This window comes from Stegostoma tigrinum, chromosome 1 (assembly GCF_030684315.1).
Source record: "Stegostoma tigrinum isolate sSteTig4 chromosome 1, sSteTig4.hap1, whole genome shotgun sequence".
NCBI classification, from domain to species: Eukaryota; Metazoa; Chordata; class Chondrichthyes; order Orectolobiformes; family Stegostomatidae; genus Stegostoma; species Stegostoma tigrinum.
In genome coordinates, this window is record NC_081354.1 from 39,402,650 (window position 1) to 39,421,454 (window position 18,805).

An 18,805-nucleotide genomic window follows, 5' to 3' on the forward strand; every position below is an offset into this window, starting at 1 on the left:
TCTTTGTTATTTTTTTAAATTCAAGTTTGAATTATTTTCTTCTTGTGCTTGATTATCTGGATTTGATTAATTAATAATTAAATGGGCAATAGTACAGAAGTATATTTTACGACATATTTTAACAGTAGACCTTAAAATCCCGATTCATGCACAGTCTCAATTCAAAACATTTATTTGGTAAGTGATTTTTGTCATATGAAAATTCAATTAGATACATTTTTGTTTTCTCTTTGTCGCCTGTAGCTGAGTTTTAAAACGGGAATCTTCACAATTATAGTGGAATATTTAGCCCTTTGTAACTGCATTGATTATTAAATAGGTGGTTCAACATAAAATCTGTGATTTATTCTTTATAGAATGAAGAAATAAGAATTATTCATTCCTATTCATCAGCACCCTATCATTTTCATGTTTTATCAAGTAGCACAGGACCTGAACAGCTAGGCCTGAAACCAGAATGGGCAACCTTTGAGCTGCCAGGCCCAATGAGACTTTCAGGATATATCAATACAAATTATCCACACAAGACAAAGTCAGGCAAACAAGTCTGGACTTGACCTGGTAAATGAGAATGATTTTGTATGTATTGGAGTATGGTAAGCAAACTTGCTGGTATCCCAGGTTCCAGCCATGGCCATATGTGAAAATGGTTGTACCCTTGACACTTTGGAGGATGAATAGCAAAGGTAATCCAGCATCTTCCATACACGATACTGAGAGCTTATTGGGCACTGTCATCTTGACGTGGAAGATTGATTGGCTGAGAGTCGGTGAACATTCTGAAAGAATGCAGCTGGGAGGGATAAGAAGGAAACCTGACAGCTATTCCTTTTCCAAAGATTCAATCTGGCCCAGCAGCACAGCTCGGATCACCTGGAGGGAGAGAGAGAAAATACAACCACGAATGAGACCAATCTTACCAAGTTCATCAGAGCTGTTACACAGCCTAGCCACATTTAACTACACAGGGAATACCTCATTCTAGTCTGGTAGCCAGTAGTAGCTTAGATAAGGATTGCGACAAAGGCGTAATATTACAATTGATAGAGTAATTAATGTAAGAATCAGGACTGTTATCATTGAAGAACAGGATTTTAGATAATATTCGGCAATATTCCAGCATGTGAAACTCTATTGCACTGAGAAACTGAAATTTGTTTCCTTTATCATCCTTCTACACTCTTAACTGGCATGTGTTCCACCAAGGTTTTCAGGTTAGAAATCTAGGCTAACCCTGTCATTGTGTAGCAGACAAGAGAGGATAGATAAACTGAATTATTCAGAATTGTTGTATTTCTTGTGTTATTTCTTGTTTATTTCTTGTGTTATTGATTAAGTTCAGTTCACATGAAAATCTCACATATGCTTACTTAAAAGCTCAGAATACAACTTTTCAGTTACAGATGTTGCAAGAACTACAAACGCTGGAGTCAGACAACACAGTATGGAGCTGGAGGAGCACAGCAGGTCAGGCAGCGTTAGAGGACAGGAAAGTTGACGTCAACCCAAAACGTCAACTTTTCTGCTCCTCTAATATACCTGACCTTCTGTGTTCCTCCGGCTGCATACTGTGTTGTCTTTGCAATTACAAATAACTATGTGCATGCAATCTAAATGTAGCTTGCTTCTGCTGGGCTGCAGAATCACATCCACAGCAACAAGCCTGGTTATGGTACATGGAGAAGATTACATCCTTCTGACAGAATCCCTCTCCAAATTTCCCATTGTTTGACAATTTAGCAATACAATGAGAGCAAGCATTGCTGACACAATGATAGCTATTTTCAGTTCATTCCAAGTACTGGAACAGAGTTTTTTGACAATGGACTGCAGTTCACTGGAAAAGCATTTCAAGACATACATGCTAAATTGGCAATGATCCATATCATATCGTAATCCCAATATTATCACTCAAACATTCTAGCAGAACATACGGTACTATCAAATCAATGATCATCAAGCATCAGAACAAAGTTTTTTGCATTGCTTTTCTGTGTTTTTGAGCGACATTACTGGAGGAGGCACTACCATCCCCTGTGCGACTTATGCTCAAAAGCTATTGTAAATTGCCTTGCCTGGCAACAACAGTCTTAACATTGTGAGATGTGGCAACAAAGATAAATAAAAGTGCTAAAAGGTCAACAAGCAGATAAACTACAAAAATATCCACGAGGCAGAGAATGTGAGTCAGAAATCTAATTAAAAATACAGTAAACTTACTTTTAACTAGGATTTTATGAATCAGATCTCTCAATAAACCTGGAACACTTCAAACACTGGAATTTTACTATATTATCACCACGTCTGAGTAGTCAGCTGAGGGTGTGATTCAGAAGGATCTCAGCTGGTTAATTTTATTTAAGGCAAAGTTGCATTATTAAAGTGATTTATACTGTCAGTAACATATAACAGTGATGTCTATATCCATAAGTCTCTGCTGCTCAATGTGTGCTTTCATATTGATTATGCGGACACCTTGATCAACTGGAATATTTGATCAACTGGCGCACTCTTGGTCCCATAGGTTTTGGGTAATAAAAAAACAAGCTTGAATCCTAAAAAGTCATCACTGATTAAGGTGCAACAATGTGAAGGAACAAAATCCAGCTTAGGTTGATGTACAATATGCTGATCAGGCACAAAGTGAAGAAGATTTGGTAATGATTATGAGGTGTCTTTGAGTGACAACAACCAGAGCACGACAATTATGTAAACAACCAAGAACAATGAAGGAAAACATGTACCTCTCCAGCTGGGAATAATTTCACCAGATTTAAATAAATCTTCAAACCTTCAAAGCATCACATTGAAGCTTGTATTTTTAATCTTATGAATGTTTTAGAGACTGCATTTTCATAATTATCAAATTGATAATGTGCTCATGTGCCATCTTTGAATTTTCTGATCTTTGGAAAAATTGGAGTGTTGTAAGTCTTGCAGCTAGTTTGCAGTAGAGACATGCTCATGATATTTTCATTGTACTGCACTATGTGACCTAATGATATAAAGGTCTTAGATCCTATCTTAACTCGGGCCACTTGAAGCATGACATACTCACATGCTAGATTAATATTAGCCCAGACCCTGAAGTATCAACTACTGTAATATATGTTTATCAGGGCTTCAATAAACATTGTTGAATTTTTCAGTACCATGTTACCCATCTTATGTTAAAGACCTAACATAAACATCGTCTCAGCAGGTACAAATGTTCTGTTGAATGTAAAGCCCACATTACAATGGCATATCATAGATCATTTGTCTTTGCTTCTGAAAAGACCCATTCAAGCTAGGAATGTAGTTGGAGATAGTTTCAGGATATTGACCTTTCTCAGTCACAAATGGATCTCAACAATTTTCTGCAATATGATTTCCACAGAAGCTTGCTTGTCATGTCGAGGAGGCGGGCCCTGTGGATGACTTTTCCAAGCATGGACTTTCTGGAAGATTTAAGGAAGAAACCACAACTGCTACTTGACCTTAAAGAGTCCTTTAGAATTATAAAATACTTTTATAGAGGCTACCATAGAAGCACAATTCATCTTTGAAGTTACAAATAGGGTATACCTTTACTGGGCATAGCAATATCCTTTTACAAGTGACAGAAAGTGGTAAATACTGGAACAGAATTCTGGTAGAGCTGTTTATTTCCCCTTTTAATCATCCCCATAGGCCAAACTGTTTTTATTTTGCCTTCAACTGGACTTTCAGGTTGTGTTAATATGCCACTAATTGGATTTGAACATAAAATAAATACTTTACTACCATCTGCAAAACAGATAACAACTGATTCCAATGAAACAACTCGTCTCTCAGATCCAAAATGGACAGATAAAAGGATCATTAACCCAAGTTACCTCATTCAAGATATGTATTCTGATCAGATGCCAACACAATTTTTCACTAGCCTGACTTCTTTTATTAATAGATTGGCTTGATTAAATACCATCCATAGCTGGAAAGGAAAGGTCTCTTTTCCCATTTAGAGAAATATTTCCCCAATTCCTTTGAAGTCATTTAATTTATGCCACTGTGAGTCATAACTGAGTTTTTGTTACAAATAAGAAAATGGCAGAATGCAAATACTCACCAGTAATATTTATAGCTGCAACAATGATTGAATGTTCCATTGTTCTAAGTAATTTGCTGAGCATTCAGATAAAATATATTGAAAATATAGGAAATAGGAAAGATGTGGATGCTTTGGAGAGGGTTCAGAGGAGGTTTACCAGGATGCTGCCTGGACTGGAGGGCTTATCTTATGAAGAGAGGTTGACTGAGCTCGGTCTCTTTTCATTGGAGAAAAGGAGGAGGAGAGGGGACCTAATTGAGGTATGCAAGATAATGAGAGGCATAGATAGAGTTGATAGCCAGAGACTATTTCCCAGGGCAGAAATGGCTAGCACGAGGGGTCATAGTTTTAAGCTGGTTGGTGGAAAGTATAGAGGGGATGTCAGAGGCAGGTTCTTTACGCAGAGAGTTGTGAGAGCATGGAATGCGTTGCCAGCAGCAGTTGTGGAAGCAAGGTCATTGGGGTCATTTAAGAGACTGCTGGACATGTATATGGTCACAGAAATTTGAGGGTGCATACATGAGGATCAATGGTCGGCACAACATTGTGGGCTGAAGGGTCTGTTCTGTGCTGTACTGTTCTATGTTCTATGTTCTATGTTCTATGATTGAGACCATCTCATTAATTTACCACCTGCATTACACCAACAATGTAATTGAACAGAAGTTTTCAAATCACTGAGGTCTTTACAGCAAGCCAAAGAAATTAATATGGCTCCTTTCTTAAAAAAAATTGTGTGTAGCTCACACTTAAGATAGCTGTCAATCATTTCTTCTATCACTTTCCTCATCATGACTTGTGACTGCTTATTTGAGGCAAAATTGCCTTCTTACCATAAAAACCAAAGAACTGTGGATGGTGGAAACCTGAAACAAAAACTGAAGTTGCTGGACCAAACTCAGCAGGACTGTTAGCATTTGTGCAGAAAAAGCAGAGTTAGCTTTTGGTCCAGTGACTCTTCTTAAGATTAGTAGGATCAATGGACCCACAATGTTAACTCTGCTTTCTCTCCGGAGATACGGCCATACCTGCTGAGTTTCTCCAGCAATTTCTGTTTTTGCCTCCTTATCATGTCAACTAAGCAAATGGGATCAGACAAAAGCACTTAAAAGCAGGACCTAAGATTTCCATTACACAAACGTATTCCCGAGCTGGCATTGGAAGTTAATGCTTATAAGAGCCACATTTACAAACTGAACTAGAACTACACAAAAGCATGCTCTTGAATGTAGATAGAAGGCTTTCCTTTAGGTGGGGAACTGTCATGTTGGCTTACTGGCAAAATTCTACTTTTCCCTTTCTATAATTAGAAATTTGGTTATGCAGCCCAAATCAAATAAGATGGCACACCTCAGAGCCCTTTATGGGAAGCCTCCATACCACGCTGTGAGGGCACAATGTGAGACTTCATTATGATGGATGTGTGGGCTCATGGGTTTTTTCAATAACATTGTGCTGTCTTTCTGACTTTCTCCAAAGATTACCTGTTTCTGTACTTCACATTAAGATCACCATGGTTGGAGTCACTGAAGCCTTGGTGCAATTCCAAAGAAAACATAAAAGAAATGTTTCTTTAACTATCTGAAAACAGTGCAAGTGCACACTAAAGAGATACCAGGCCACTGTCACCAAATTGTGTCTTCTGCTGGAACAGATCTCTCTCAAAGGGAATGAGAGTCAATCTCATTTTGGTAGCTGTCAAGGTCACAGCTGCACTGAAGTTTTGTAACAGCAATTTGTCTCAAGGAGAACTTGGGGAAAGGTGTGATATCTCTCCATTCTTAACAAATAAATGCAACTAGAATATTAATAACGTCATTTTCCTATAGCAGAATTGTTCATATCCTTCCTCCTTGACAAGTAGAGTTAAACAGCTTTGACAGTGAGATTCTCCAAATTTGGAGGCCTACATCAGATGTCCTGGGCCCTGCCATGACTCTTATGTACTGAAGCTCTCAGGTTCCTGCATCCTTCTGAAATCCTTGAGCCACACAGAAAAGGAATACATGTTCCAAACATATCGCTTAGATCCTTTATGAAACTTCAGACTGAAGCAGAATGAAGATACAATGCTGCTCACACTTCCACCAACATCGCCATCTTAAAATTAGGCTTTGATACCTGGAGCTTTGCAGTATAGGCCATGGTCTGACTCACAAGACATGTGTGAGTGTAGAATAATGTGTGTAGGCCGGCACTAGCACAATCCTTGCAAATTGTACTTAGCCACAATGTTGTCGACATTAAAGTGCCTTTTCATAGAGTCACAGAGGTATACAGTATGGAAACAGGCCCTCCGGCCCAACTCGTCCATTCTGACCAGGTACCCTGAACCAAACTAGTCCAACTTGCCAGCATTTGGCCCATATCCCTCTAAAGCTTTCCTATCCATGTGCCTGTCAAAATATCTTTTAAATGTTATGATTATGTCCACCTCTACCACTTCATCTAGTACCTCATTCCATACATGCACCACCCTCTGTGTGAAAAAGTTGCCCCTCAGGTTCCTTTTAAATCTTTTCTCTCTCACCTTAACCCTTCCAACTTGCCAGCATTTAGCCCTTATCCCTCTAAAGCTTTCCTATCCATGTGCCTGTCAAAATATCTTTTAAATGTTATAATTATATCCACCTCTATCACTTCATCTAGTACCTCATTCCATACATGCACCACCCTCTGTGTGAAAAAGTTGCCCCTCAGGTTCCTTTTAAATCTTTTCTCTCTCACCTTAAACCTATGACCTCTAGTTTTGGACTGCCCTAGCCTGGGGAAAAGGTGTTGGCTATTCAACCCTATTCAACCTTGGGGTTCAAAAAACCTCTAGAAGGTCATTCCTGGGCCTTCAACAGTCAGGGAAAAAAGCCCCAGCCTATTCAGCCTCTCCATATAACTCAAATCCTCTAGTCCTGACAACATCCTTGGAAATCTTTTCAGCACCCTCTCAAGTTTAGCATAATCCTTCCTACAGAAGGACAACCGGAATTGTACACAGTATTCTAAAAGTGACATCACTAACTGAATTTCAGAGGTGAATTCCAGAGGTGTGGTGAGGTGATAGTGACAGTCCTTGACATCAAGGCTGTATTCAACTGAATATGGTATCAAAAAGCCCTAGCAAAACTGAAATCAATGGGTATTGACGGGGGGAAAACTCATGTATGATTGGTGTCGTACGGGGCATATAGGAAGATGGTTGTGGTTGTTGGAGGTCAGTCATCTCAGCTCCAGGCCATTTCTGCAAGAGTTTCTCAGATCGTGTCCTAGGCTCTACCATCTCCAGCTACCTCATCAACAATGTTCTTTTCATCATAGAATCTATACAGTGTGGAAATAGACAATTCGGCCCAACAAGCCCACACAAATTCACCTCGCTACTCTGTAACCTTACATTTCCCATAGCTAAACCACCTAAGCTACACATCCCTGGACACCAAGGGCAATTTAGCATGGCCAATCCACCTGACCTGCACATCTTTGCACTGTGGGAGGAGGCCAAAGCACCCAGCGGAAAACCAGGCAGACACTGGGAGAACGTGTATACACAGACAGTTGCCCAAGGAAGGAATTAAACCCAAGTCCCTGGTGTTGTGAAGCAGCAGTGCTAACCATTGTGCCATTCCATCAGAAGTGGGCATGTTTGCCAATAATTGCACAATGTTCAGGATCATTTGTGACTCTTCAGATACTGAAACAATTCATGTTCAAATGTAACAAGATCTAGGCTTTGGCTGGCAAATGGCAAACAATATTTTCACCACACAAATGCTAGGCTATGATCATTGCCAATAAGAGACAATCTAAACACCCCCCCTTGACATTCAATGGTATTACCATCACTGAATTCCCCACTATCAGCGTCCTAGGAATTATCATCGACAAGAAATTGAACTGGATTTGCCACATAAACACAACGGTTGCAAGAGCAGGTCAGATGCTGGGAATACTGTGGCAAATAACTCACCTCCTAATTCCCCAAAGCTTGTCCATCATCCAAAAGGCACAGGTCAGGAGTGTGATGGAATACACCCCACTTGGTTGGATGGGTGCAGCTCCAACAGCATTCAAGAAGCTTGACACCATCCGGGACAAAGCAACCTGCTTGATTGGCAGTACATCCGCAATCATCCACTCCCTCTAGCACTGACACTCAGTAGCAGCAATGTGTACTATCTACAAGATGCATTGTAGAAATTCACCAAAGATCCTCAGACTGCACCTCCCTAGAAGAAAGAAAATGTAGTTTCATTATTTCAAATGTTATATTGCATGTTTGAGAAAAGCACTACCAATCATAAAAACATGCCTCAACAGCGCTTGACAAGTTGGGCTCTTCCAACAGGTTTATGCAGCTTTTTCTCTTAATCCAATGGGTATCTAATGCTCCTCCCCAAAGGGTGTTGATGTTTCTCACCATCCCTGCCCCTCCAAAGGATGTTTTAATCTACAGCACATTGTGACATCATTGATCATTGTTTGTCAAGTTGACTTGCAGTTGAATGTGGAACAATCAATGAAGGAGAATAACAGCAAAGTATGTGCTAGGGTGGGATGATCTAGAAGTATGGAGGGCTACTGTGAGAGTGGATCAATCACAGATGAGGGTGTGTAAGACAGTCATTCAGGCATGGAAGATCTTAGGGAAGGAGAGCTCTTAAAAGGAGAAAGAACTGTATCAAACATTAGTTAAGCCTCAGCTAGAGTACCACAATCTAATCACTACATTACAGGAAGGATGTTATTACAATATAACAGTGCCATACCTGTCTATTGTTAACTTTTGTTGAAAACCATCTGCTAATTTTTGAAACGTACTGTCAACAAACAAATAACCAACCAGGGACAGAAACATTTTCCAGCCACCTTCTGTGCTGAAGGTATTAATTTTGACAAGTCTCATTGCTCAACCTATATCTCAGAAAGTGCTGCTTTCAAACAACATAGCCTGGGTGTTGATCCGGTTTAACCAGCTTCAAAATCTCCCCTTCCCCCACTGCATCCCAAAACCAGCCCAGTTCGTCCCCTCCCCCCACTGCACCACACAACCAGCCCAGCTCTTCCCCTCCACCCACTGCATCCCAAAACCAGTCCAACCAGTCTCTGCCTCCCTAACCTGTTCTTCCTCTCACCCATCCCTTCCTCCCACCCCAAGCCGCACCTCCATCTCCTACCTACTAACCTCATCCCACCTCCTTGACCTGTCCGTCTTCCCTGGACTGACCTATCCCCTCCCTACCTCTCCACCTATACTCTCCTCCCCACCTATCTTCTTTTCTCTCCATCTTCGGTCCGCCTCCCACTCTCTCCCTATTTATTCCAGAACCCTCACCCCATCCCCCTCTCTGATGAAGGGTCTGGGCCCGAAACGTCAGCTTTTGTGCTCCTGAGATGCTGCTGGGCCTGCTGTGTTCATCCAGCCTCACATTTTATTAGCCTGGGTGTTATTTGTTATGAGCAAATGGCCATATATATGACATTCCTGGACTCATAGTTTGAATGAATTGTCATATAAAACACCAACAAAGGAAAAATAAATGACTTTTGCCAGCTGGTATTAACAGTAATTTTCAGGCTTATAATTAAAATAGCTAGCAGGTAGCAGGTAGCAATACACCTCCTTGCAAAACACAGTGGTTAACTAGGCAGTGGTGGTAATACTTAGATTGATATATATTGGCCAGACCTTTCATTTAAAATGGAAGCAATGATGAAATAACTCCAAAGAGACAGGTATCCTGTCACAAAGTCACCTTTTATTTACACTTACATCGTACAAGAACTCTGATTGGCTCGCATAGAGCCAGTCCCGAGAATGAGTAAAACCTCTGAAACTCTTGTTTCTTTTTCATTCTGTTTCTTTTTCTTTTACTCCCCCACACTACTGCCGCTTAGCGGTAGTGATTATTTTTTCCCACTGCACCTGTATTGTGTATGTGTGGGAACTCAGTGAAAACACCATTGCATAAATAATTTTATTCAATATTTCCATCACCAGCTAAAATACCCATGTTGCCAGGGAACCAGTAACAAGCAAGGCCCAATAGGAGCAATGCTTATGTTAAAAAAGTGAAGGGGGAGGGTGGGAGTTAAATCAAAATAGAGTTGGACGAGGGAATGGAGCACTCCACCCTGGCAGTGAGAGTCCTGTTTACGTTTTTAATCTTACAGGAACTACCCTCACAATATATTGGCTGTGGGCAGCCAGCTCAGAGTCAGTACCCTGATATGTGGAAATTCTAAATCCCATGTTTATATATTTTTTGGTAACCCCCACACTACTGTTATATTTTATCCCATATTACCCATACTGTGCATGTAAGTGCAGGGACCCAGTGAAAGCACCATTGTGCAAAATAATTTTATTCAATATTTTCACCCTCAAGAAAAACACCCATGAGGCCAGGGAACTAGAAACAAACAAGGCCCGAAAGGACAATGCTGACATGTAGAAAAACAAAGAGAAGGGGGTGCGGTGTATAGGGATTAAATCAAAATAGAGTTGGAGGGGGAATTAAAGCACTCCACCAGCTGCCCCCACCCCCGCCCCCCACGCAGTGGCATTCCTGTTTATGTCTGTCAACCAGGGTTCCCTGCTTGGTCGAGGTTAACAAATCCCAGTCAGGGATTCATGAAAGGTCTAGGCCTGAAATGTCAGCTTCTGTGCTCCTAAGATGCTGCTTGGCCTGCTGTGTTCGTCCAGCTCCACACTTTGTTATCAGGGATTCATACTTGACCTGATCCATAGGGCCCTGGTTGCAATCACTACAAATGAGTTCTTACATTTATGCTTTAATTTTGCTAGTTGCTCTACTATTTTTTCTACATTTGCATGAAGCTTGCAAATTTCCATTTACTGAATGATTGTTTGCTTGGCGAATAATTTGTAAGTTTTAGGTAAGGAGTAGTGCTGACATTGCTCAAGGTTCATAGATGTTAGCAATGTTTCAAAATCCATCCATGCCAGTGACAGTAGTTTGTCAGCTAGAAGAAAAGTGTGTCTAATTGGGTAAGACACATTTGAATAAGTGTGATTAGATCATCCAACTATGTGACTGCCACAAATCCTATTGTAAAACCCATGCAGTAGCTATGGTGACTGTGACTGATTATTCAGAAAAATGGACCTGGTATCAGCAAGGACAAGGCAAGAAAGGATTTAGCATTTTTAAAACAGTAAACCCAATTGCAACTCCCTTGCAGCATACACAGTTCTGGTTTAATGAAGGAAATCCAAAGAGACGTGACTAACTGGCTCTCTGAAAGCCGATCCTATTTCAAATATTGTAATGAGGCTGTGTGGCTCAGATTTAAGCTGTTTTAACTTTATTGGCTATGGGTGAAGTTTCTCAAGGTCTATTAAAATCATAAAGCAAAGGCAAGCAAGAATAGCTATCTCTGACTGGTCAATGCCCTTGGAGGACCGCTGGTGCACCGCAAGGAGCGGCAGTTATCTATCCCAGGCCACCCCAAAACTTGTCTCTCTTCCTCTACAACCACAAAACCCTCTCCACATTCAGAGCCCTCATGAGCAAATTCCTTTTTACCATCCACAGCACACCACCCCAATTCCTCCAATCCCTGGCAAAGCTCTCAGATTTCCCCTCCTTCAAATCAGTTGGAACACAATTTAAGTATGCCATTTCTATGCCTACAAATCCTCGTGCCCTTCCTCAAGTCATAACTAAGGAAAATATGTTGGTTGTGATTATTGGAACTGAATTATTTTAGCCTGAGAACATTATTGTAGGAGTTCCTCAGGGTAATATCCTGGGCCCAAACATCTTCCACTGCTCCAACAATGACTATCCTTCCATCATAATTGTCAGAAGTGGGAATATTCACTAATTATTATGTAGAGAATAAAGAATAAAGAACAATACAGCACAGAAACAGGCTCTTCAGCTGTCCAAGCCTACATTGACACATTTTGCCCTTCTAGACTACAACTGTCGTCACTTAAAATATCCCTCTATTCCTCCTATTCATGTATTCATCCAGGTGCTCCTTGAATGCTGCCATTGTGTCTACTTCCTCCACCTGCTGTGGCAAGGCATTCCAGGCACTCAATCAACCTTTGTGTGACAAACCTGTCTTGCAACAGTTTTCAGAAGCATGCAAACCTCTTAGATATTGAAACAGTCTGTGCCCATTTGCAACAAGCTATGTGCAACATCTGGTCTTGTTATAAGTGACAAATAGCATTCACATCACTCAATTGTCAAACAATGATTATTTCCAACAATAGAAAATCTAACCGTTGATCCTGAAATTCAATGGCATTTCCATCACTGAATCCCCCAGAACCAATATCTTGAGAGATTGACCAGAAACTGAACTGGACCAGCCATATAAATACAGAAACAAAAACAAAGTTGCTGGAAAAGCTCAGCAGGCCTGGCAGCATCTGTGGAGGAGAAAACAGAGTTAATGTTTTGGGTCCAGTGACCCTTCCTTAGCCATGTAAATACTTTGGCTAAAAAAGCAGGTCAGATACTGGGAATTCAATGGAGAGTAAATCATCTCCTGTCTTCACATTGCTGTCCACCTTCTACTAAGGCACAGCAGTGACTCACCAAGTCTCCTCTGACAGCATCTTCCAATTTGGGACATCTACTACCTAAAAGAACAAGAGCAGCAGCTGCATGGAAACACCACTGTTTGCAAGTTCCCTTCCAAGTTATACATTATGCTGACTTTGAACTAAATTGCCAAGCCTTCACTGTTACTTGGTAAAAGCCCCAGAACTCCATACCTAGTAGCATTATAAGTATACCTACACTACATGGACTGCAGCAGTTTAAGAAAGCAGCTCACTACCAAATTCCCCAGAACAATTAGGGATGGGCAATCAATGCTGGCCTTGGTAGCAACACCCACATCCCATAAACAAATAAACAAAAATTCTGTTCATCCTCCATATCTTGGAATCAAAAGTATAAGTAGCCTAGACATGAAATTCATTAAGACATCAGGGAAGCTCACAGTTCCAACTTTCCCAATTGTTAGTTTCTTTTTGTGATCTCACTATCTCTCCGTAAATGTCTTGGCCAAAAAAATGTTAGAAACAGTTAGATTTATATTTGATACTGTAACTCTATTTCTTTCAGATCTTTTGTGCACATTCTGAGTATTTGCATCTCCACAGCAGGAGCATGTCAAATGAAATAGAACATGTATTTTCAATTTAGTTTATACAGTTAACACCAATATGATAAACTGCGCATTGTGTATTTAAATCAAAACATGAGTTGATTTGCAACTTACATATTGCTGAGATTAGATGTTTGTCTAAATATGAGCGCTGAGTTAATATTTTACCTTGCCAATCTTGTAATTCTAAAACGGGATAAGTTCTGAAGAAAATTCATTTCCTGGTTAAAAAACAGTACTGAGTTTTCCCAGGCCCTGAATGACATCATCAATGATGATTTAGTTCAAAAAATATGATGAGAACAGAAAACTAAGGGTGTCAGTTTTCAATTCAAGGTAATAATGGCTGGATGAGAACTGTGCTAGTGAATAGTGATGGGCATATTTACATGCATTATTAACACCTCATTATTACCTCATCCCATCTCATTTATATGTAGCCTCCTATTTTCCCGGCAGGGGGAGGAAACCAGATGATGACAATTCCTGAAATGAAGTCAGAACAGGCACCTGGTGACTGCAGCTTTCTGGCATATTCTCTGGGCGGCCATTGTGGCCAACACCTCTGGGCACCTTCCATGGGCAGTCACTGCCTGCAACCTCTGTCCATGGAGATAGACACTGGCCCTTTGAGACTCAGTTAGAAAACAGTTCAGCACTTCAATACTATTCTTTGGAGCTCACTGACACCCTACATCATACGTGGACAGAGAGAAGCAGAGTGAACATTTCAAGTTCACGCTGACACTTCCTCAGAACCTTATATTGCGACAGTGCTGCCAGCTGGTACTCATCACAAACTTTAGAACAGAATGTACCTCAGAGGCCATAATTTACTTTCTTATTGCTCATGTATTTTGTGCTAGTTTGGATGCATGCAACATCTCTGTCTTGCCTTGCCTTTAGTGTAGAAATATAGCCAGTTTTCATGATTGGTAGCAATGAACATTCAAGGGACTGTAGAGCAGGTGTGCCAATAGTCAAGGTCATGAGGCTTTCTGGTTTTGAAACTTTGTTCATGAGATGCAGATGTTGATAGCTAGGTCAGCATTTATTTTCTATCTCTATTTGTCTGGAGTGCATTTAAGTGTCAACCACAGTGCTGTGAGTCTGGAGGCACATGTAGGCCATACTAGGTATGGACAACAGATTTCCTTCCCTGAAGTAGTGAACCAGATAAATGTTTCCAACAATTGACAATGGTTTCATGATCATCTGCAGACTCTTAACTCTAGATTTTCATTGGATTCAAATTCAACCATCTGACATGGAGGGCATTTGAATCCATCTCCCCAGTATATTACCTGTGTCTCTGGATTGATAATCTGGCAATAATACCACTAAGCCATTGTTTTCCCTGAATGAGTGAGTTGGAAGTGCAGAGGACAGGAAGGGTTAGTGGTTGGGAATGATGGGATGGACGATAGCCCTCAAAACAAGATGCTGCATGTGGTATTGGGAGTGATAGATCATGAGCCTCTGTGGAGGGTGTGTGTAATGGTAGAGTTGGAGTGAAGATGTAGCACTACCCTTGTGAAGCACAGGTCATTGAACTTCTTGTGGTACAGCTTGTGGTCCTCCAGGCTGCAAACACTTCAGGCCAGGCAGAAAGCATTTGTCATAGCATGCAGCTGGCATCTGTGGCATGAACACTGAAAGACCTGGCACTGGTGAGCATTTCCCCACTGCCATACACAACATAGGAAGGCACTGTACGCAAATGATGCATATTTAATGAGATCAGCAGATAAAACTGGAGGATAAAAGTTGCTAAGGCTCACAAGAGGAAACCTTCTGTGACCACTTCTAAAATTGGCAGTTAGCTGATTTTTGGGCAAATTCTGCTCATTTATTTCGTTTTTCTCTCCATAGATGCTGCCTGACTATTTGCAACACTTCTTTACTTTTCACTCATCTAGCATTGTTAGTATTTTGCTTCTATTTCTCTGTTAGATGAATTCTATTACTTTGTAACACAGGGACAGATTTTATGACCTTTCCTGCTCCTCTCCCACTCTAAAAATGTTGTATTTGGGAGTGATAGAGCTTGTAAAGTAAACTAACCCAACTGCCTTCAGGCACACACTTGACCTTTCTTCCATATTGTGTCGAGTAAGGGGATGATCTGGCAGCCTGTCTATCTTTGTTAAGGCTTGCAGATGGCTAATTAATAGTTTCACTTGTGTCCTCATTTCACCTCTGCTATTATTTTATTATGTGGCAGGGAGAGGTAGAAAGGCTAGCATCTTTCACCGTAAAGTCTGCTGCTGGTCAGGAAGGAGAAAGGTCTCTTTTGGACATTCTCCTGTGCCAGCAGGTGAACATTCCCAAGGTCATACCCACCTCCTTTAATCATCTCTCTTTGATCTTTCATTCCCTCACTCCTTGGCTAGGGTCTGCCAGCTGGGTCAATTCAAAGTTCTGAGATTACCATTATGGCTGGTGCCCAGTGCCTTTCTAGTAGTCCCAGCAATGGCCTCTGCTCAAGTTTGGTGCTGCTGGCACCTCAGAGTCCCTAAGGTGGTTCTCACCATGAATTAATTAAGGTTGCATCTGGGCTTTAGTGTGGGTGGTTTCACAACCCTTGTTTTGTTGAGTTTAACAGGAATGTGGTGTCACGTATCATCCAGCATATGGTTTTAAAATGTTCTTTCAGTGATTTTGTGTCACCGGTAAAACCAGCATCTGTTGTTCATTTCAAATTGGCCTTGAATTAATAGGCTTGATCCTCTTGTGAAGTCTCGTCTCTACTATGTTGCTGTGGGTCAAAGCCAGGCCAGGTGATGACAACAAATGTCCTTCCCTGAAGGACATTTATGAATTAGAAGTATTTTTACATCAATCAAGTTTCCAGATCACCATGAATGACACTACCTTTCAATTCTCGATTTATTCACCCAATTTAAATACTACCAGTTACCATGATGGGAATGTGAACCTCCTAAATCAATATGTAGAGGGTCCTACTTGGGAGGGTGCAACACTGTACTTCGTCTTAGGAAACGAGGTTGGACAAGTGGCTGAAGGGTCATTCGGAGACCATTTTGTGCTCAGTGACCATAACTCTTTTAGTTTTAACATTGTTATGGAAAAAGATAGGATTGGTCCACAGGTTGAGGTCCTAAACTGGAGCAGAGCCAATTCTGGGGCCATTAGGTAGGATCTAGCAGAGGTCGATTGGGTGAGTCTGTTTGAAGGAAAAGGAATGACCGGCAAATGGGAGGTTTTTAACAGTGTGATTTCAAGAGTCCAGGGACAGTATGTCCCTGTTAGGGTGAAGGGAAAAGCTGGCAGGTTTAGGGATCCCTGGCTGACGAGGGATATTGAGTCTCTGGTCAGGAAAAAGAAGAACACATAAACTGGGTTTAAGCTATCCGGCTCATGTGAATCCCTAGATGACTATGAAAAGTGAGGGAGCACACTTAAGAGGGAAATCAGAAGAGCAGAAAGAGGGTATAGGATGGATCTGGCAGGTAAGGTTAAAGATAATCCCATGAAGTACCATAGCTATATTAAGAGTAAAGGGGTGGATAGGGAGAAAATAGTCTGCCTTGATGATCAGCATGGCTGCCTATGTGTGGAACTGTAGGAGATGGGGGAGATTTTTAATGAATATTTCTTCTCAGTGTTTACTGAAGACAAAATCGTGTATGTTAAAGAAATAAAGTAAACAAGTGGCAATATTTTGGGCCACACACACATTACCAGAGTGGAGGTGTTTGCATGCCATAAAGCACATTAAGGTGGATAAATCAACTGGGTTTGATCAAGTTCATTCTCAGACGCTATGGGAGGCCAGGGAAGATATTGCAGAGGCCCTTGCAGAGACTTTTAATTTCATCTTTAGGAACTACAGGCCAGACAGCCTGACATCAGCAGTAGGCAAGTTATTGGTGAGGTTACTAAGGGACAGGATCAACCAACATTGGAATAGTCAAGGTCTGATTAGGGATAGTCAGCATGGATTTGTGCACAGGAAGTCGTGTCTGACAAATCCTTGAGAGTTTTTTGAAGAGGTAACCAAGAGGATGGATGAGGGTAGGTCAGTGGATGTTGTTCAAATGGACTTTAGTAAGGCCTTTGACAAGATACCGCATGACAAGCTAGTCATGAAAGTTAGGTTGCATGTGATTCATGGAGACCTAGCTAATTGGATTCAAAGTTGGCTCGATGGTAGGAAGCAGAGGGTGATGGTTGAAGGTTGTTTCTTGGACTGGAGGCCTGTGACTAGCGGTGTGCCACAGGGGTTGGTTTGTTATTTAGAAAAATGATCTGGACATGAATATACAAGGCGTGATTAGTAAGGTTGCGGATGATACAAAATTAGGAGCTAATCATTGATAGCGAAGAAAGTTATCAAATATTACGGAGGGAAAATGCAATTCAAAAAGTAGTTTGTTGAAAGCGGCATCACTGGTGGACAGGGTGGTGAAGAAGGCATTTAGCATGTTGGCCTTTATTGGTCAAGGCATTGAGTATAGTAGCTGTACAAGTCGTTGATGAGGCCACACTTGGAATCTTGTGTACAGTTTTGGTCACCTTGTTATAGGAAAGACATAGTTAAACTGGACTCTGTGCAAAGAGGATTTACGAGGATGTTGCCGGGAATAGTGCCAGATGACTGGAGGATAGCAAATGTGGTTCCCCTGTTCAAGAAGGGGATTAGAGACAACCCTGGTAATTATAGACCAGTTAGCCTTACCTCAGTTGTTGGTAAAGTGTTGGAAAAGGTTATAAGGAATAGGATTTATAATCATCTAGAAAAGAATAAATTGATTAGGGATAGTCAGCACGGTTTTGTGAAGGGAAGGTCGTGCCTCACAAACCTTATTGAGTTCTTTGAGAAGGTGACCAAACAGGTAGATGAGAGTAAACCGGTTGATGTGGTGTATATGGATTTCAGCAAGGCGTTCGATAAGGTTCTCCACAGTAGGCTATTGTACAAAATGCGGAGGAATGGAATTGTGGGAGATATAGCAGTTTGGATCGGAAATTGGCTTGCTGAAAGAAGACAGAGGGTGGTAGTTGATAGGAAATGTTCATCCTGGAGACCAGTTACTAGTGGTGAACCGCAAGGGTCGGTGTTGGGTCCACTGCTGTTTGTCATTTTTATAAATGACCTGGATGAGGGCGTAGAAGGATGGGTTAGTAAATTTGCAGACGACACTAAGGTTGGTGGAGTTGTGGATAGTGACGAAGGATGCTGTAGGTTGCAGAGAGGCATAGATAAGCTGCAGAGCTGGGCTGAGAGGTGGCAAATGGAGTTTAATGCAGACAAGTGTGAGGTGATGCACTTTGGTAGGAGTAACCGGAAGGCAAAGTACTAGGCTAATGGTAAGATTCTTAGCAGTGTAGATGAGCAGAGAGATCTCGGTGTCCATGTACACAGATCCTTGAAAGTTGCCACCCAGGTTGACAAGGCTGTTAAGAAGGCATACAGTGTTTTAGCTTTTATTAATAGAGGGATTGAGTTCCGGAACCAAGAGGTTATGGTGAAGCTGTACAAAACTCTGATGTGGCCGCACTTGGAGTATTGTGTACAGTTCTGGTCACCACATTATAAGAAGGATGTGGAAGCTTTGGAAA

At 41.2% G+C, this 18,805-nt stretch overlaps 2 long non-coding RNA genes across 5 annotated transcripts in view; one reads left to right on the forward strand and one right to left on the reverse strand.

The window, feature by feature from the left end:
* LOC132209496 (uncharacterized) overlaps positions 1–18,805 on the forward strand; it is a 156,430-nt gene that overhangs the window by 70,287 nt on the left and 67,338 nt on the right. The gene's annotated exons all lie outside the window — the stretch shown is intronic.
* The window catches only part of LOC125459377 (uncharacterized), a 132,128-nt gene continuing 113,479 nt past the window's right edge, over positions 157–18,805 (reverse strand). For all 4 annotated transcript variants that reach the window (XR_009445607.1, XR_009445605.1, XR_007249004.2 and 1 more), the window contains 2 exons: positions 8,034–8,292; positions 157–873 (listed from right to left, as the gene is read on the reverse strand). This is a non-coding gene — a long non-coding RNA (uncharacterized LOC125459377). The remainder of the gene's footprint in view (positions 874–8,033; positions 8,293–18,805) is intronic.